The 18,477-nt window shown below is 41.1% G+C and overlaps 1 pseudogene; it reads left to right on the top strand.

The window, feature by feature from the left end:
• Positions 1-1,190: 1,190 nt before the first annotated feature.
• LOC142036488 (P2X purinoceptor 7-like) lies at positions 1,191-16,490 on the top strand (annotated as a pseudogene).
• The last annotated feature ends 1,987 nt before the right edge of the window (positions 16,491-18,477 follow it).

Genomic DNA, 18,477 nt, shown 5'->3' with positions numbered 1-18,477 from the left:
TTTGTGCAGACTGTAACTTGTTCCTGTGTGCCAAAGCATTTAAGACAATACCAACAGCCAAGAAGCCTGTCTGGTTCTGACTGTTTTGTCATGACTACAGCCATAGGTAGCATCCTAGGTGATTTTAAATACTGAAGGATTGGAAGAAAAACATTAGATCTGTGTTTGTAGGGTTTGTATATTTTGTGCCTCTATGTGGGTCTTCTGTTGCAAGAGAGAGGACCCTGGTCCTTTCATTCTGGGTCTAATGGATTCTGAAACAAACTTCTTGTCTTTCAGACAGAGCCTGAGATTTACAGGTCCCACCTCAACAGCTCTGCATCTTTACAGCTCCACCTCCTGTGTTTACAGTGTCAGATGGTGGCCTCATACCTGCTCCTTGGCCCCCTTGGCCCGGATGCAAATAGTTGGCTTGCAACACACTGACCAGCTCTGGCTCATGCATGATTCTGGGGAGTAGGAGAAGCTGCAGCCAAAGTATGTGCCATGTATTGGTTCTGCTGAGAGGAGTAGTGGCTTTATCACTCCCTTTTAATCCCATGACCAATACAATATGGATACATGACCAGTTGGATACAAAACCAATGTAAGACCACATAGGACGGTGTCCCATGCAATGTGAGATAAGCTGGAGATCTCTGTGGTCACTGATGACCCAAAATCTTGCTTTACCATTGCTCTGTGCCTTGCATGGCCATTGCGATTCCTGCAAAGTGGGTGTTGCATGCATCTGCCCAGTCCAGAAATGCATTATACCTTCTTTGCAGTGGTGCAAAGTGTTGGGTGGTGGAGAGTCAGGCCCAGAAGAAGGTCAGCCTGACACTGGCTTCCATCCATTTAGCCCCATCTCTACAGTTGTCCCAGTGTTACCTCAGACTGGCAGAGACGAATAGTACTGAGGAGAGATGGTGCCATCAACAGAAGGTGACAGGAACAGTGCTGAGCAATCAGTTCTGCAACTCCAGGGTGAAATTTGGTGCTTTTCTGGGAACAAACCAAAAGACATGGCTCTTCAGGCAGTTCTTGATTCCATCAACTGCCGTCCTTTAAAAGGCCTGTGGTACCATTCTCATACAGGTTTCTGACTGTGCCTTTAAGTGAGGTGGCCTGAGAAAAATGCAAGGGTGGAAGAAGACAGCACCAGGCAGCTGCAGTTTTCAAAAGCCAGTAAGTCACAGGAAGTGCTAGCAATGGGTGTACATGGCTGGCTGGAGTGCCTGACTCAGTGTGACTCTCCAAAATACATACACATTCAGAGTGTTACTTGTGGATGTGTGAAATGTTTCCTTTATACAACTGTTGCTCTGTCTGTTTGGTAAGTGCATGGTGTTGGAATGCTGTGTTATATGTGAGCAAATGCTTCTTGTATTGGGGGTTGTCTGGTTACAACTTGGCTTTCAGCACTTTGAGTTTTGTGGCAGCAAAAAAGATCGTTGATCTGGTGTTAGACCATTCTTGGAAGATGGATGTGGTAGTGGGAATTTTGTGGTGGGAGTGTGACATAGGATGTTACCTAACAAGGTGGGGTTGCTTGGACAGAGTTAACTAAGCTTCCTCTAAAAAACACTTGCAGTTTTATTTGTTACCATGCCGTCTGTTTTTGTTTCTTGTCTGAAAAATCCAAAATAACTCCACTGAATAATCACAGATTTACACCAGTGTTTCTGAGATTCGAGACTGCTCTGTAGAGTCTCCCATTCAGGGTCAGATGAAATGGCAAGTCACCCCTTGCAGCAGATTTCAAGAACAATAAGATGTTTTAGGAATATGCAATAACTGGTTGCCTCTAAAGGGCAGATTTTCCTCTTTGCTGCCAAACTAGGGCTGTTCTCAGTGATAAGTGTTTGCTGAACAAAGTCTGCCGAAGTTCATAAAGTTGGTTTCATTCTCATGGGAGGGTAGCAAGCCAGGACATTGAGCGCACTGATCCCAATCTCATAAAAAACCAAGTCTGCAGGAAATTCAAGTTGCCTTACTAAGGTACTATACCCACCTACTGCTGCTCAGAGCTGGGTTCCCACTGCCAGTTTTCAATACTGTTTCAGTACTGTTCTCCAGAAGGAAAAGGCTGAAATGCTATTATAATAGATGGTATAAATAAAGGAACATTGATCAGTTGCTTTGTATTTCTGTTCTTCACATACTATTTTACCCCCCTCTAAGACAGTCTGTTGTTAAGTGGAAATGGTGCTAGCTCTTGTGGCTTGTTTTTCAAAGCAAACCTTTTATATCACTTTTATGTAGTGTGGAAAGTATCTTCTGAACATACCATATCTTTTCAAAGTTGACAGTGCTTTTTTGAGTTAGATGAGCTAGATGACTTTCCTGACAGCTTAAAAACAGAGGTGGTATTCCTCCTTTTATTAACATGTTCAAGTCATGAGAAAGTGGAAACATTAAGCAAAGGTTTTTGAAGCACTCAGCATGAGGCACAAAAATAGTCACTCTGGAAAGCTCAGGACTAAGTATTTTAAGCTCTCTTAAAAAAATGTAGAGAGGACACTACCGTTTGTGACAGAAAAAGTCAAAGTCTAGGTACAGCAACACGGCATGGGTGGAAGTTTTTGGATGACATCAAGCCCTGTTGCAGCTAATTGGTGTTTCACAAATGTCATCTGAAGGGCCAGAATGTTACCTCATGTTGTCTATATAATTTAGGATGGGAAATAGAAATTCTCTTCTTGCGTGTATCAATTCATTTCTGACAAAGCCAAAAGTTGCAAAAGTGAAACCATGGCAGACTTTGGTCCAGCCAATGCATGTGTCTCACACAAAATGGCTCTCAATTACTTCAAAATGTCCATCTGACTTCTATTTTGTGGTGCATTTAGTCCAAGAATGATACAAAGAAGCTGACCAATTTTATTCTTATGGGCTTATTTGTCCTTTCTGTTTTATCCGGCCAGTTGTATACTGATCGCTTACAGACTCTATCTGGAGACGGATGAAGTTAACAGCTCAGTTTGCACTACTGTGAAGGAAGTGGCTTACACAAACAACAGGATCTGGGATACAGCAGAATACACTATACCGATGCAGGCAAGTTGTCTTCCATTGATATATCTGGTTGCTTTCCTGACATGTCTCTGTCCTACCACTCAATGTGATTACTTTACACTGGAGACAGCAATGTGTAAAGCCACATCTTCCCTTCCTCCCTTAATATAAGGAAAAAAAATTATCCTCTTTTATGAGATTTCTGTGGTCCTATTTGTTACACAATTTTTACATAATCAGTTTAGTATTTTGGTAATAGCAAACCTAAGAACAGATTCACTCCAGTATAGCTGTACAAAACACAGTAGTGTTGTTACCAGTTAATGCTAGTGTATCTTTCTAGGTTGTAGTGCCAGTTTTAAAAAAAAAAATCAGTGCCTTCTTGCCTCTGGCTGCTCATTCCTGCCCCGATGATGTCCCTGACTTCTCCTGTTTGAGCCGGGTAGAATCTGAATGTCTATCAGGGGGAGGTAGAGCATGAGTAGCCTTGTTGTCCTTCCAGGTGATGTTCTGGAATGACTGAGGTCTGAATCAAATATGTGAAATTTCAGTCAGATGCATATTCTTTCCTCCATGTAGGCAGTAGACTCTTTTTTCGTGATGACCAACACCACTGAGACAGAGAATCAGCTTGAGCAGAGGTGCCCTGAGGTAAATATGTTTCGTGATTTATACTTGGGATGTATTGAATGCATGTTGATGTGAAAGAGTGGACTGTCCTTGGAGCAGTCCGGTACAAGCAAATACTGTTGCTCTTTATGTCTGTATCTCAGCAGATAACATGCAAGATCTAATTTAATTGCTCCTTTTCTTTCTCGGGGAATCAGCTGGCAGGTGTGACTTTGCCTCACACCAATGACCTTGCAGCCAAATCTATCTGCATCACTTTCAGGAGGTGATGACATTCAGGCCAGTGATTGCTGTCCACCTTCTCTGGCATTGCTGCTGCTCTGGAGGAAAACCTGAAGGAATGATGGAGCTACAGAATTGCTATCAGCTTCTCTGCTAATATGGTGCTCTCACTATTACTGTTGCTCATTCCTACATGCCCCCTTCCTTCCTTTCTGTAGGTCAAACCTGGTCATCAGCTGTAGCTCTCCTTTTCATTTGCTTGGCCTAGAAGTAGGACCTTGCAGAGTAGTTCCCAAATACATGTTGACTTTCACTGGCAAAAGTACATGGGACTGTTAGTAAACAAAGAATTAAATAGTCCAGTATTAAATTTATTGTGCTTAATAGTATAGGAGAGAGTGTGAAAAATGGGAAAAGACATAAATAATAAACAAAAATGTTATTGTAATCAAGGAAGGGTCTTTTTTTCTAGTTTTGCAGGTAGCTGAGCCTTTATCTCCTATAAGCCAAATACTTAGTAAGGGTTATACCTCCTCTGCATTATTATTTTCTCTTATTATTTGATATTTTTACATTGAAGCTGAGTAAGACTTTTTACATAGGTGTGCAGAGGGAGATATTTATATTGCTCTTTTAATGTAATTTTTTTTCGAGTATCACTTTGCCAAAGCTATCTGCTCTGAAGAACAAGTCCTGTGAAAAAAGGAGTGTAGATATCCACAGTGATGGTACGTAAACAGCATTTTCAGATTGATTTTTTTTTTTTTTTTTTTTTTGGTGAGTACTGTCTTCTATTGCATTATTGACCAGTGCAGCATGTGCAAGATCCAACTTGGAGAATTGCAGTAGAACAGTACAGAACCCTAAGAGATATCTAAGAACATATTTTCAAAACCACAAAACTGAGTTCTTATCCCTTACTAAAAGGAGAAACAGTGAGAGGGAGCAGAGGAAGGGGACATGTGAAGAGTATGGACTGGTGTGAATGAGGGCCAATATCATAGTCACTCCCATCGAAGTCCATGGCTGCTTAGCAAGTGGAGTGACTGCAGAATCTGTTTGAAGGGTCTGTAACACCCCTATGATGGTTAGGTAGTTCTCAGAATAAGTCAGGGAACTTGTGTCCTTTATTTGGGACCAGTTGTCCAGAAGGCATCATACTGTTTTCATCAGCTATGTGAGTTCTTTGTAGTGCTGAGATTCCCTGAATTTGGGCTGCTGGCTGGATTATCACTTTCCCTGGTAAATAGTAAATGCTCACAGAAAATGCTGAATTTCCAGGAGTGCAGAAAAAATTAAGGTTTTCTGCCCACCTTTATATCCTTGTTTAATTTGCTTATGTTGTAGAATTAAACTTCTGACTGAAAGAATTGTTTCTTGATTTATCCCAAGACTCAGATATGTAACTTCACATAAAACTGTGAAGGAAATTACGTCACCCTTAGCCCAAACAATGACAAGCACTGTTGACCCAAGCAAACGGCTAAATAAGGATTGATGAAGTGTGGCAGGACCATGGTTTGGATAGTTTTTCCTACGGCTTCCTCCTATAGAAAGCTGCAACAATCTGAAATGTCAAGCTCCTTATCTTACATTTGAAGAGGAATCCACTGACATGTTGAAACTGTCTCTAATTAGCAAAACACTCTTGTCTTTGCTGAGTAAGAGCTTGTTTCTCTACAGGAATTCAAACAGGAAGATGTATGAATTATAATGCAACTGTTAAAACCTGTGAGGTCAGGGCATGGTGCGCTGTGGAATCCATGGAAAAAAACCCTGAGTAAGTGAAAGAGATACCTGCATTTTTTTTTATGTCAAAGAAGGATTTACTTTGTCAAAGTCATGAAATTTTAGGATAAACTCTTTGCTTAGACACATACAGATCTCATGTATGTAAAACAACTATTTCCTTCATAACCATACTGTTAACACTCATTATAATATCTAAATAACTTACTTCTAACAATCTGTCCTGCTGTATGATCTGCAGTGAAGTCATAGCCCCCAGTTTGTATCATCATGCAGCTGCCATAGAAACAGTTTCAGATGTCACAGGCTCATCTTGAATTCACTAGAGGCATTTGGCTCATTAATTCAAATGTCAAGGAAAATGCATCAACGTTAAGATAGGTTTAATCAGTGACAGAAATAAAAAGTTTCCTAACTTGGGTCTCTATGGTGTAGAAGTTCTTTGTGGGTTCATTTATCACAGTGAGGTTGCTTCCACCTCCAAGAACAGCAGGGGTAGATTGATTGTCTGTACATTGTGTTGCAGGCTAGTGTTTGAGGATCCACCTCAGGCTGAAGAACAGTCTCTCTATCCTCTCTGGGTAGACGATGAAGACCTCAATGCTGGCAATCTGTAACAGTGAGCTGAAGAAAACTCTAGGAAGAAGACTCCATGGAACAATGCTGCTGTGACCTAGAGAGTAGGATGGAGGGGCCTCATAGCCATCTTTTTTTGTAACCATATGACTGTACGGTGTTCCAAGATGAAAATGTTCTATTTCTATTCTGTATCAGCCAAAGCATGAAAAAAATTTATAGAATATTTTATTTCAACTGAAATGATGGAAATTATACTCTGAGAGCAAATTATAGTCAGTTTTAGCTCCTCTCAACCGGCTTTGAAATATATCTGTAAGAAACTAGGTCAATTATCACTTTTATTAACTCATTGCTTTTAAAAGATACAAGTGTGATTCTATGTATATATCCCACCTTTCCCTAATTCAGGGTTTTCTGCAGAGACTGAGCAGTTTTTCCACTGCCAGGTCTCCTTCAGAGCCAACAATGCCTCCTACAGCTCCTTCTGCTGAGTTTTTTTTCAGCTCTTTAAAGGAATTTCCATTCCCTTCTCCCGTGGACAGAGTTGTGATCTGAAAAAGGGTTTGTCCAACAACAGGAAGGCTGTAATTGTTCATACAGCATCCGGGAAAGATATGCATGAGCTTCCTGAGTTAATGAAATCTTAGGGTTTTTTAATAAGTTTCAGTGACTGGCAGTCATTTTTAAATGTCACACTGCGTAGGCTCACTGCTGCATATGTTACAGAGGGAATTTTGCTTTTAATTACATCACACCATTGACACATTCTGTCTTGTTTCCTAACCTTCCTCTGAAGTGCCAGTAGTCAATACCAGGGATCAAAAATAATGGATGAGAGGCTTGATCCAAACCTCTGATGTATAAAGTTCCTTCACAAGTTCCATTGGCAAGGAAAAAATGAGGAATCACTAAAAAACAAAGCTGAGTGTTTATTTTCTACCAGAATGATACATAAGACCAAGGTCAGAGCCCAGGAAGCATTGCTATCTGGTTGAGATACTGAGGTAGCAGCAGCAATGTAAGGCTTTGGTTACACCCATGATTGTCTTTATTGTTCAAATTCCTTTGAAAGGTAAGTTCCATGAACTATACGGGAGGCCTCCTTTTCCTTCCTGTTAGTTATGGCAGGAGCTGAACAAAGCCATTGCATGTTGGCAAGAAGATTCCTTTATTTTTGATAGTTCATTTCTGCCTGAGGCTGGGCACAGTTGTCACATTAGCTGGCTGAAGGGCAGGTGTTTGCAACACCTTTTTCAGAAGACCTTTGGATCAGATTCCAGACACTTCCCAATGGATGAATTATGGGCATTTTCACATTACAGGTTCATTCATTTTTAGTTTTTTAAAAATCAACATTATTAATGTCTTGACTGTTATACACTGAAACTTATCAGTGACTTTTGTGTCCATCCACAAGTGTTAATCTGGTTTGCAATCACATCTCATTCATTGACTTGGTTTAGAAGACACTCATGAGAAGTTCCCCATGGAAGCTGCATGTCATCCAGCTAACATGCTTCTTTTCATCACAGATCTCTGATGCAGAGGCAGTGCTCAAAATACAATGATAGGAAAAATATTCCCTGCTTAGAAGCACTGTCCTTTATGTGGATGATTACTTTGAAGACTGGATGTCCCCCTTGGAATGGCTGTCTTGATAGAAATTAAAATATTCCTGGCTCATTCTTAAAATGGAACAATGCCAATATTCCAGTTCAGCATAGTCCCTATGCTAGGGAAACAATGCTAAAAATTGTACCTTTTACTTTCCTATAGCCCTGGCATGTCCTGGAGTGTAGCAGAGGTTGGCTTACACAGTCTAGGCCAAGGTTACCCAGCTGGCAACTTGTGGGAAAATTCCTTCTTTCCCACCAAATTAGCTTCAGAGAAATCACTCTTTTGAGGAAGGGTCAGACTGGCAGCTGCTTTCCATTGTGTTTGCATTCCACCTACATATTTAGTGACACAAACCACTGTGACACAGAACACTGCAGGGGAGGTCCTCAAGCTGGTATCTGCTAGGAAGGCAGGACAACCTTTGGTGATGTGATTGACACCTGACTTCCAGAGACATTCTCTAGGATTTGAGCTCATGGCTCATTCTTGTACTCTTACTAGCGGTGCAGCTCTGGTGTAAATGGCCACCTGTCTGTGGGGACCAGCAATGAAACTGCCACTTCATTGTGCAGAAATCATCAGCTGTCAAATGGTGTAATTTCTCACTACTATTCTATAGCAGGATTTATATGAGAAGTCTCCTGAGACCCTAATTCAGCTGAATGTAGAGACTCTAGTTAGGTTTGGCCCACACAAACAAGTGCAATAGAGAACAATTTATACCTAAAACTAAGAAAACCACCTATATCTTTCTTGATCCTCTGAGCCACCTAACTCCCTGCATTTCAATCTGTTATTCTTAGCAACATATTCCTCCTACTGACAGCTTTCCAGGTAATAGTAAAGTAGCATAACATTAACTGATGTATTTAAGTAAAAGAAGTTAGTTAATTTGATGTTTCTTTTTAGGCCTGCTGTTCTGAGTAGTTCTGAAGACTTCACTGTGCTAATAAAGAACAACATTCACTTCCCAAAATTTAATTACACCGTGTAAGTGCAAACATTCCTCAATGCTTTCTGAAAAGTGAGTAGTTGTGCTCTGAAAAAAAGATTGTATAAATTGGCACCTTCTTTACTCAGAAAGGCTATGAATTTAGGGCTGTATCTGCCTGAGTGACAAATACCAGGTTTCTATAATTCTTTAGCCCTATTAACCCTTCAGGAACCAAGAGAAATAAGGAGAGCTTGGGAGCAGAGCCTTCCAGCGTAACTCTATTTCTCTCATGCACTGGACAACAGAATTGTTCATTTAGAGAAACTGGTTTATGTTAGGGTAAAATCACTAAAATACAGCACAACAGACATGTGATTCAAATTATAAAGTGAAAGTGTTTCATTCACACAGGTAAAATTTTGCTGGTGATAATATCCAAAGAGTAAAGAATTCATCTTGATACCCAGACCCCAGTTAGGGATATATAGATCTGGTAGCTACACAACCAAAAGCTTGTATACTTACAAACCAAGCACATTTTAACGCAGGTTCTACTAAGTGTGAAGTCCCTTACCTGTATCTGCTACAGCTTGTTTTTAAATTTAAACAATTGTGTGTGTTCTTCACAGACTAAATATTTCACCAAATTTAAATACTTCCTATACATACAACAATATAACTTCCCCGCTCTGTCCAATTTTCCATCCAGGAGATATCCTTCAGGAAGCAAAAGAGAATTTTTCTGAAGTGGCAGTAAAGGTCTGTGATATCACTGTTTTTTTCATGCTCACTGTTACATCATTTGCTTGATTCTCTTCCTGCATGTTTTGCTGTCTGGCATATAAAGGAATCGTTCTAGGTTTAGAAACTGATTGTGTGAGAAGCAAAGGAACCCCAACTTTCAAGAATTAAATGTTCTTAACATCTCACAGGATGGGACCCATGTTGATAGAGTTGATATTATTTTGTTAGTATTGTAGCATGCAGAACCCCTTTTACAAAGCACAGTGCATTTAAGTAGGTCGTATACAACCCTGTCACTCATGGTCATCTTTTTATTTTACTCAAGCAGATCTTAAATCACATTGCTTGGGGAATCATCCAAAAGTCAGACTGGCACAAATGGCAGCTTACATTCAGAGTCAAAAAGCACTTATTTTTGCCATCACATTTTCCTTCTGTTCTTTAGGGTATTGAGCCAAATGCCCTTAACAGTATTCAGCCATACCTCTAGAAAGTCAATATTATCAGATGGGTAGAATAGAAGTACAGACAAAGTGTCATGTCCAGAGTCATCAACTGAGCACATTTATTGAGTCTCAGCCTGGCATAGTGCGTTTGAGTTGAAACATTTAGACTGGATGCCTACAAATCTTAGGCTTACACTCAGGCTTTTGGTTTGAGCTTATATGTAGTTTGAAGCAACGAAATGACAGTCACAGTTGATTGGCTACATCCACACTTGTCCTACTAAGATGAAGAAAAATAGACAGAAGACAGGAATGACTGGTAGCTTTTAGCTCATGTAACTAAATCACTTCTATAGAAGACTGCTTGATTGGCAAATGTTGCTTATGAGTTAATGTGTCTATAGAGATATGTCCCTGCCAATGGCATCCCTCAAGTCTCCACTGATTTTAACTGCAGTTTAGCACAGGCAGCAACACAGCACTAGTCCCTAAGCTTACTGTGTCTGTTTCTAGGGAGGAATCATTGCCATTGAGATTAACTGGGACTGTAACTTGGACAGCTGATTTTATGACTGCAGTCCAAAGTATGGTTTCCGCTGCCCTGATGACAAAAAAATAAAGCCTGGATTCCACTTCAGTTAAAAAAAATGTTATATGAAGCAAGTAGCATGTTTTTTGAGTTGAAGCAAAGATGTGATGAGATGTGGGGAATGATGACTTGGAATGACAAGACATTTGATGCTCCTTCTTCACTCTTGTAGTCATGTTCTTAACCTGCAGGTACTGCAGTTGTATGGATGTATCATCACGGTCATCTTCCAAATGAGCAAGCTTGTATTGCAGGAGATTTTATTTCTGTGTTGAAAGGCCTAGAAATTTCCAGCAAGTATTCTGGGAGCTAACACAGAGAATAGTTTGGGCAGATTCCACCATATGGCAATTGAGGCTTGAAACTACCTAAACTTGTGAGTTTCCCAAGGCAATTAACACAAATAAAATAAAAAAGTGTTTTTCTTCCATCTGGGTAGCCCCACAGTTCACTGAATCAAGATTTATTCAACGGCAAATTAGAGCCTTTGGTTCTGTGTGCATATAGCAGATTTATGAGAAGCTTTGACAAAAAAATCTTGATGTGACTCCAGTTCTAAATAGTTACACAAAGCATTTATCAAATGCTTATCAGCATGTTTAAAACTAAAGTTGTGCCTCAAATCTAGGTCAAAACTCTTGTGTAACAACACTCTTTTCTTGATTCACAGCATGATTATTGTGACATTATAGGTTTTCATACATTTGTGATGCTAACATGAGTGCCAGAACTCTCTAGGAGGTGCCAGCGTATTCCAAAGCTGCGTTGTGCTGTAGCTGTGCAAATGAAGAACAAATAAGTGTTCCCTCTGACCTGGCAGTCACAGTCAGGAGGTGAGGGAGTTCACAAGGAGAAAGCAAGACGGTGCTGTGAGGCTGAGGCCAGCAACCTTTCTGTTGAATACATTTTTGTAGGCAAAGCAGTTTCCGAGAAGGCTTCTGGAAGAAGACAGTGGAGTAGTTTTGAGGATGTTTAGTGTCAGATTAACAGCTGGGGTCAAAATGCCAAGAACAGGTTTGCCCAAAGTTTGTTATCTTTTAAGCATCAAAATACCAGTCTGTAGCAAAATTATTTTGCTGCAATTCAGCTGAAATCTCTGCTGCAGGAAGTGAGTCTGGTCTGAGAACATAGGCTGCTGGGAGAGTGTGCATGATGTCAGACCACATCCTGGTGCCCTGACTCTGTATCTGTTAATCAAGGGGTTTATTGGCAAAGAAATGTCATTTTGTAATGTCTCCAGAATTTAAAAAGAGAAGCAGAGTAGTTCAGTGCAGCAATTTAAAAAGCAAAGACAGTGAAAGTTGAAGAGCAATGAATAGATTGAGCATAATACTATTTAAAACAAGCATGGATGTTTTGGCGAAGAACGTGCACAAACCCTGCCACACTGTTGAGCTAGTGTATGCCAACTTATATAAACAGAGCTGCTGATTTTAGTAGAACTACCCAAGTGAGTAAGGGGGGGGAGAGCTAGAAATGATCCTACAAGTAATATATTTCAAGAAAACTTTTTTGACATCAGTGACATGTCATAAGAATGTAAAATATATCAAAGGTCCATCCAGCCCGGTGTCCTAAAGCTAACAAAGATCAATAGCAGGAGAAAATTTTGGAAAAGAGCATAAGAAACAGGGCACATAGAATGCTGCTTCCCCTGCAGTCTAGCTGTCCTAGAAGTCAGGAAAGCTGCTTTGGGCAGCTTATAACCTCTGTATGCATGGAGCTGTATTGATTTCATCCCAGTTCCAAAGCAATTTTGTGATAGACTTAAATGGAAACAGGCTTTAGCCTTCCAAAATAAAAGAACTACTTGAGGTGCAAGGGAGCAAAGCTTCAGTCAGTGATCAAGAAAGCTCTTAACAGGTCAGGTCTAAGCACAAAGCTGTTACAGAGGAGAAGGCTTCTATGCCATCAAGAGCAGATGTGAAATAACTTCTACCCTGAGGGCTAGAGAAAACTTCTAATCCTGTAAAGAGTTAAGGAACACTTTCAAATAAAACCTAAAACTGACATGCAGGCTTCAGAGGCTAAAAGCTGGCCAGTAAAATATGTCTTGGCCACAGACTGTGGAACTGTTCAGCCCAGGAAAAAGGGAATTTCATGTCTGTGCAAGCAAGGAGAAAGCAGAACACATTACAATGTGTTTTTCTGAGTGACTCACTGCCTTCAGAGAATACAAATCATATTGCAGTGAATGGGAAGCAAATGATCGCATGATCTAGGGAACTCTGATTAAAGGCACTCTGAAAGTCTGCCAAACTTAGCTTGCAGTAGGGTGTGCAAGAGAGAGTGGAATCAAGTAAAAGCTTGCTCTGGGCTGGTTTGTTAGCATCAAGATGGCAAAGAGCAGCAAGGGCTGAACCCAAAGAAAAAGGGAAGGAGGAAAATGTATTTTTCTTTAGATGTCCCTATCATCTGAATGAGTACCTGGAGATGCTAGAAAGCAGAGGGCTGAGCTGATGGCATTTACACTAGACATATCCTCTTAAACAGTTTAATTTTTTGGTAATTGAACAGGCAATCAACTATAAAACAAATTTTGATTAGCAATGACAGACTGATCTGTGAGTATCTGCCACCCCTGGAACTGACCTTCTTTCCCTTTAGCTAAGCAAATTCCTGTTCAAATTATGTATCTAAATGAAGGAGAACAGGACTTAGAGATCACTCAAGTAAACCAGCCAAGAACAATACAGCACTTTAAGTCCTAACAGTGTGTCTGAGGTAGAAGACATATGGGTGGTGTTATCAGAGGTTGGATATTTAGTACCATTGTGTGGTTTAGTATGTCTTTCAGTTTAATGTAATGGTTTTGTCTGTACTGCCAGCTTTTCATTGTCAGATTTAAAAAGATCTCTTTGTTCCATGCTCTGTGACTGCTTATTGATCCCTAAGCTGATGTGAGCTGGGCATCAGGAGGGTCATGTTCTTGATAGAATAAGAAACTGGAAATTAGTAAAGGTTCACATGATTCTTGCCACTCTCTACTGATTGAAGAATGGAAAATGGTTGATATCTAGCATGCTGAAGTGTGCTCAGGAGTTCAGAGCTGGTCTTGGATAACATGATATTAAAGCCTTCAGAGCATGAGCACTCTTGTCATTGCCAGCTCCTTACATATCCTCGCTGGGTTTTCTATCTGCTTTACCTGTGATTGAACTTCTTCCTGAAGCTTCGGGTTCCAATTTGAATTGAGACAGCAAAACACTCGTTGGACATTAGTTGGATTTTTAATTTGCCTAAATCTCTATATATGTATTAATTTAGTTTAGACTGCCAGGTCAGATGCTGGGCAAAATACTGTTCATCAAGCTGGCCTCAGCACCTTCATTTCAGAAGGCTGAAAGGGCTGGAGGAAAAAGGGAGAAGAAACTATGCCTCTTTTTGTGTTCTGCAGTCTCATGGCATTATATGCCAGGGAAGCTGCACAGATCTTAATTTACTGTTTTGCAGATATGCAAGGTACTACCACATGGGAAGGAGCAGAGAACCCTTTTCAAAGTCTATGGAATACAGTTTGATGTCCTTGTCTTTGGCACAGTAAATGCAATTCTTTTTCCTTGTGGAGGGAGAAGAAAGCTTGCTATTTCCTTAGTGCCACTTCTGCCATACACCCCTCTCCTTTCTCCTGTCCATCATTGTGGGATGGAAGTCATGTCAGATGAGTAGATCTAAACTGAACTGAGTAGCATAGGAGAGCAAAACTGAGGATGAAATGGCAGGGCTGGGAGAGAAGCAAGATTGTTGTTTAAGACTGAGACAGTAACAGGTATCATCATGACATGATGTTATTGTCATTAACCCCATCTGTCACCACTGTTTCCCTCTCAAGTTGTTTATTCTCCCCTGCAAAGTGTCTGACATGGTCTATGAAATGTTGTGATTGATTGAATTGCGAAGAGACAAAGATACATTGTGAAGAGACAAAAAGAGAAAAGCCATTAAGTTGAATGAATGGTAACAGATCTTGCCTCCCAGTTACTCTTTTCTGCTTTCTTTAAGGGTAGAAAATTTAATGGCATTGAACTCATTTAAAACATTGGGTCCATGATCTTCTGTTTTGGGTTGGTAAGAGACTTGTTTTTTGTGTTAATAAAAACAGTTCTGGAGACACAGTCTCATTAAGAAAGTGGAATCACTACTTGCTTTTTTTTCGTGTGCAAGTTGTGAGTGCCATTGAAATTGCTATTTGTGTAGGTAATGGCTCCAGCTGCGGCAAATCAGCATTCTACAAAATTTACAACAGGAAGAAGTATGAGACTGTGCTGAATCCAAGACAGGTAAAGAATGTAAATTGCTGCTCTATGGATACAAAAATGCAGCTGATCCAGGAAGCTTCCATGGAGCTGTGCACAGCATGCACTGCATGAGTACAGTGGGCTCTACACATAATCTTGGCATGGCAGAGTCACACCAGCTCTTTCACAAAAACCTGCAGGGAACAGTGATCCTTCAAAACAGCAGAAGGATGTCATGAAAAGGTTGTCCATGTAAAGGGCATTGTTCAAAGCTTCTTCATCTTTTTCAAGACATTAATGGTTATTTCTCTAGGCTGCCTCTACTAATCCCCCAGCATTTTAGACATGTATTTTTAAAGAAGAGTGAAGAGGAGAGTACCTAAAGGCCCCGCACAACCACATTCCTACAGTTAATTCCATACCATCTCTTCCTCTTCCCTCTGCCTCTGCAGGTCCCCATGTTTTTGCTGTCCCGGACACTGGAAATATGGGCCCTTGCAACATGCAGTTGCAGGGGATTGTTATTGGAACACAGACTGCAGAACCCAAGCCCTGAGGTCAGATCTATGCTGTGTTTGTTCCCAGTTCTCCCAAAACTACTCCAACTGAAAATGCTCATTTCTTCTGCTGCGCAGGTGATGTATATGTCCTGTGTTGATGAGCCACATCATCAGTGGTTACCGTGATAAGCCTCTGAAAACAAGTTTGCAGCATGCTCAAGGCAGCATTTTTGAGGTACAGACAGACACTTAAGCTTTGGGATCCTCTCTTCAGAAGACATGAGGAATGTCATTCCAAACTGATTTGGGTTTCTGCCACCCCCGCCTCCCCATCTTTCCAGATTAGATTCTGAGGGGCTAATACTAGATTCCTGTTGTCCGCTTCAAGTTAATAGGTCCTGTGACCAGAGGATGTATTTTCTAGAGTCCGCTAAAAATTGCTGCTTTCCTGTGGTGTGTATGTGCCAGCGGGAGCGCGTTGGTGTTGAAACAACTTGCAAGGTGTCGATTCGATTTTGCTAGGGTGGGCGTTGGCAACACAGAAAGACAATCCTCCTCCAGATCTGCTGATCTATCGTCATTATCCCTATTGTGCTGTGTCAAATGAAAAACCCAATGGTGAGGATCACTGTTGTGAATTCTCTCTGCAGTTGGATGAAGCAGCAAATGCTGTTTTCTTTAATTTATGTTGGGAATGTTGTTGCAGAGCCACCCTGTGAAATTCTGTGATGCTGGCAGCTGCTGCACCAGTGAGTCCGAGAACCATGATAATGAAGAATCCTAGTCAATGCACACCAGTGAGTCCAACAAGAACCACAATAATGAACAATGTGAGCTGGGACAATCTCTTAGACAAGGGGTCTCTTCCCCAGACTGCCAAAAGTGGTGCTTCTGTGGCAAATGCCAGCCACCATAGAAGTACCATGAGCAGCTCTGCTGCCGAAGGAAAAAAGGGTAGTGCCTCACAACTTCCCATTGGTTTCAGCAGCTGGTGCTGTCCAGTCACACCCTGAAGAAAGCCCTTCTCTACAAAGACCCCTTTCTGGACTTGACGGATGGCAATATCAACAACCAGCTGTGTCCCCTTCTTACAAGCAATGCATTCACTGGCGCTGTGGCTCTTTTGATCTGGAAGACAGAACCGTCATCCCAAGCTGCTGCAGGTGGAAAATAAGAGATACTTAACCCAAAGCTGTCAACAGCTATACTGATTTTAAGATGGAAGGAGGATGTAGCACAATTTGAGCTCACACTGTGACTCACCTTGGACATTTAACCTTTGTTTTCTTTCACAGACCTTTTAAAAAAAAGAGAAGAAAGCGTGTGACTTCCCAAAATTGTCTGCAGTACAGCTCAGTTCTTGTATAGTGTCTTTGGAGAGGCACAACTGCCTGCTGCTTAGCACAGAGGAACAAATACCTTGAACTAAAGCACTTGCTTCTGCCTTTGCTTCTTTCTGTGAGTTGCTCCACATGATTTGGAAATGTAGGCTCTGGGGTGACTTCTTAGGGCTACATTTTAGTGGGAAGTTCCAAGCCTCCTGCCTTTGCACTAATGCATACCAGAATCCCAGCTGAGTCAGGAGGTGACCAGCACCCTGAAAATAAGATGGAGCCAAGAGTCATCTCAAAGCATGACCCCTGAAGGAAGGAAGTCCAAAAGAGATATCACTTGAAACCATGGTCCCGAGCATTTTTCTCCCCCAGCCTCACCACCTTTCTGCAGTTCTGCATCAAGAGGGTCTAGGAAGAGGCCATTGAGTATGTAGTTTCATAACTCACCGTTAAAGGCCTCACAGTCCATCCAGATTAAACGGGCTCATTTTAGATGATTTCAGTGACACAGACAAAGCATTTTCTGAAAAGCCCAGCTGTTCTCTTTGTACTACTCCTTTCAGCTTGAACTCAGGAATTACAATGAAAAGTACTTTTACTGTCTTCGTGTAATATTTTCGGGCATTTCATTCATACTCATTGAAATTGTAATGTTGGACTTTGGCCTCCTGTTTGCGCTTAGCTTCGAACAGGCCTTGCCTCTTATACCTCCTCTTACTGAACTTGGCACAGTGCGAGTTGCTTTGTGCTATGATGCATAAGACCAGAGTACAGCTGAGGAGCAGGAAATTCAGGGTAGATTAATCCGTGCTCCAGCACCTTTTTGGTTCTTTCTTTTTGTTATACTTGGACATGTTCTATTTTTGTAGAAACAAGGTGAGAAGGATTTTAACATGTATATTCTGCACTCCTTTCAACTAAGCTTTGTTCTTCCTGAGCTAACCCATCGGTTTGCCATTTCCATTTCCCACATATATTTTAAGATATATTGCTGGCAGATTATGCCAGCTGTATTTATATCTTCAGTTGTAATATGCATTAATCATATTAACATTCATATTGCAGCATCTTATGTATCTAGAGTGGGAAAACATTACAGTTGGCATTAATGCATTCCTGTTCTGACACATGAACCGACTCTCTTTTTGGGAAGAATTACAGTGAATATTCACTTAAGACCGTGATTTTAATCTCCTTTCACATTTTTATATGTGTTCTTCCTTATCCTCTCCCCTCCCCTTTTGTGGTCCTTTCAGTTTTGACTGTTTCTGTAATAAATAGAGCGTTTTACTAATCTACAGCTGACTCAAAGTCTCTTCAATAAAAGTTTCATACTGTCGGAAATTCCCACTGCCAGTTTGTCAGTTGGCTTCATCTCTTTCTCATTATTTACCTGCTATTATGAGGGTTATGGTGATGTTTCTGAAATAAGCACTCTGTTGGGCAGCTCAGCATCAGGTGGAAGGTGCATGAATTAGGTAGTGCAGATATCTGCTTTTATAGTGAAGATTCATTCTGCAAGAGGATAAATAAAGGATTTGCTCATTGGGGATGGGAAGGTGACAGTCTTAGATATGTCTCTGCTATCTTTTGCAGGCAGGTGCTCTGTCCTTGCCCTGAGCTGGCTGCAGGTTATGTCTCGGTGTTAGGATGGCCCTTGCCTGAGGTGATCGGTCCAGCTTTTGTATGAGACTTAGTAGCCAAGACTCAGCATATAGCTGACAGCAGCAGACTTCCAGGTAACGGCTGACTCACGTCTGGCCAGCATGGAGGTGAAAAACTCCCCATAAACTTGCTAACAATGAGTACCACAGGAAAAAATCCCCCAGATGTAGCAGCTAGGGTGAGAGCATCCTCCTCAGGATGACCCCCCGCCCGCACTTCCCGACCCCGCACCG

The sequence above is a fragment of the Buteo buteo genome, chromosome 11 (assembly GCF_964188355.1).
Source record: "Buteo buteo chromosome 11, bButBut1.hap1.1, whole genome shotgun sequence".
NCBI classification, from domain to species: domain Eukaryota; kingdom Metazoa; phylum Chordata; class Aves; order Accipitriformes; family Accipitridae; genus Buteo; species Buteo buteo.
Note: the sequence above shows the minus strand (reverse complement) of the source record. Positions and strands in the feature narration are given on the sequence as shown.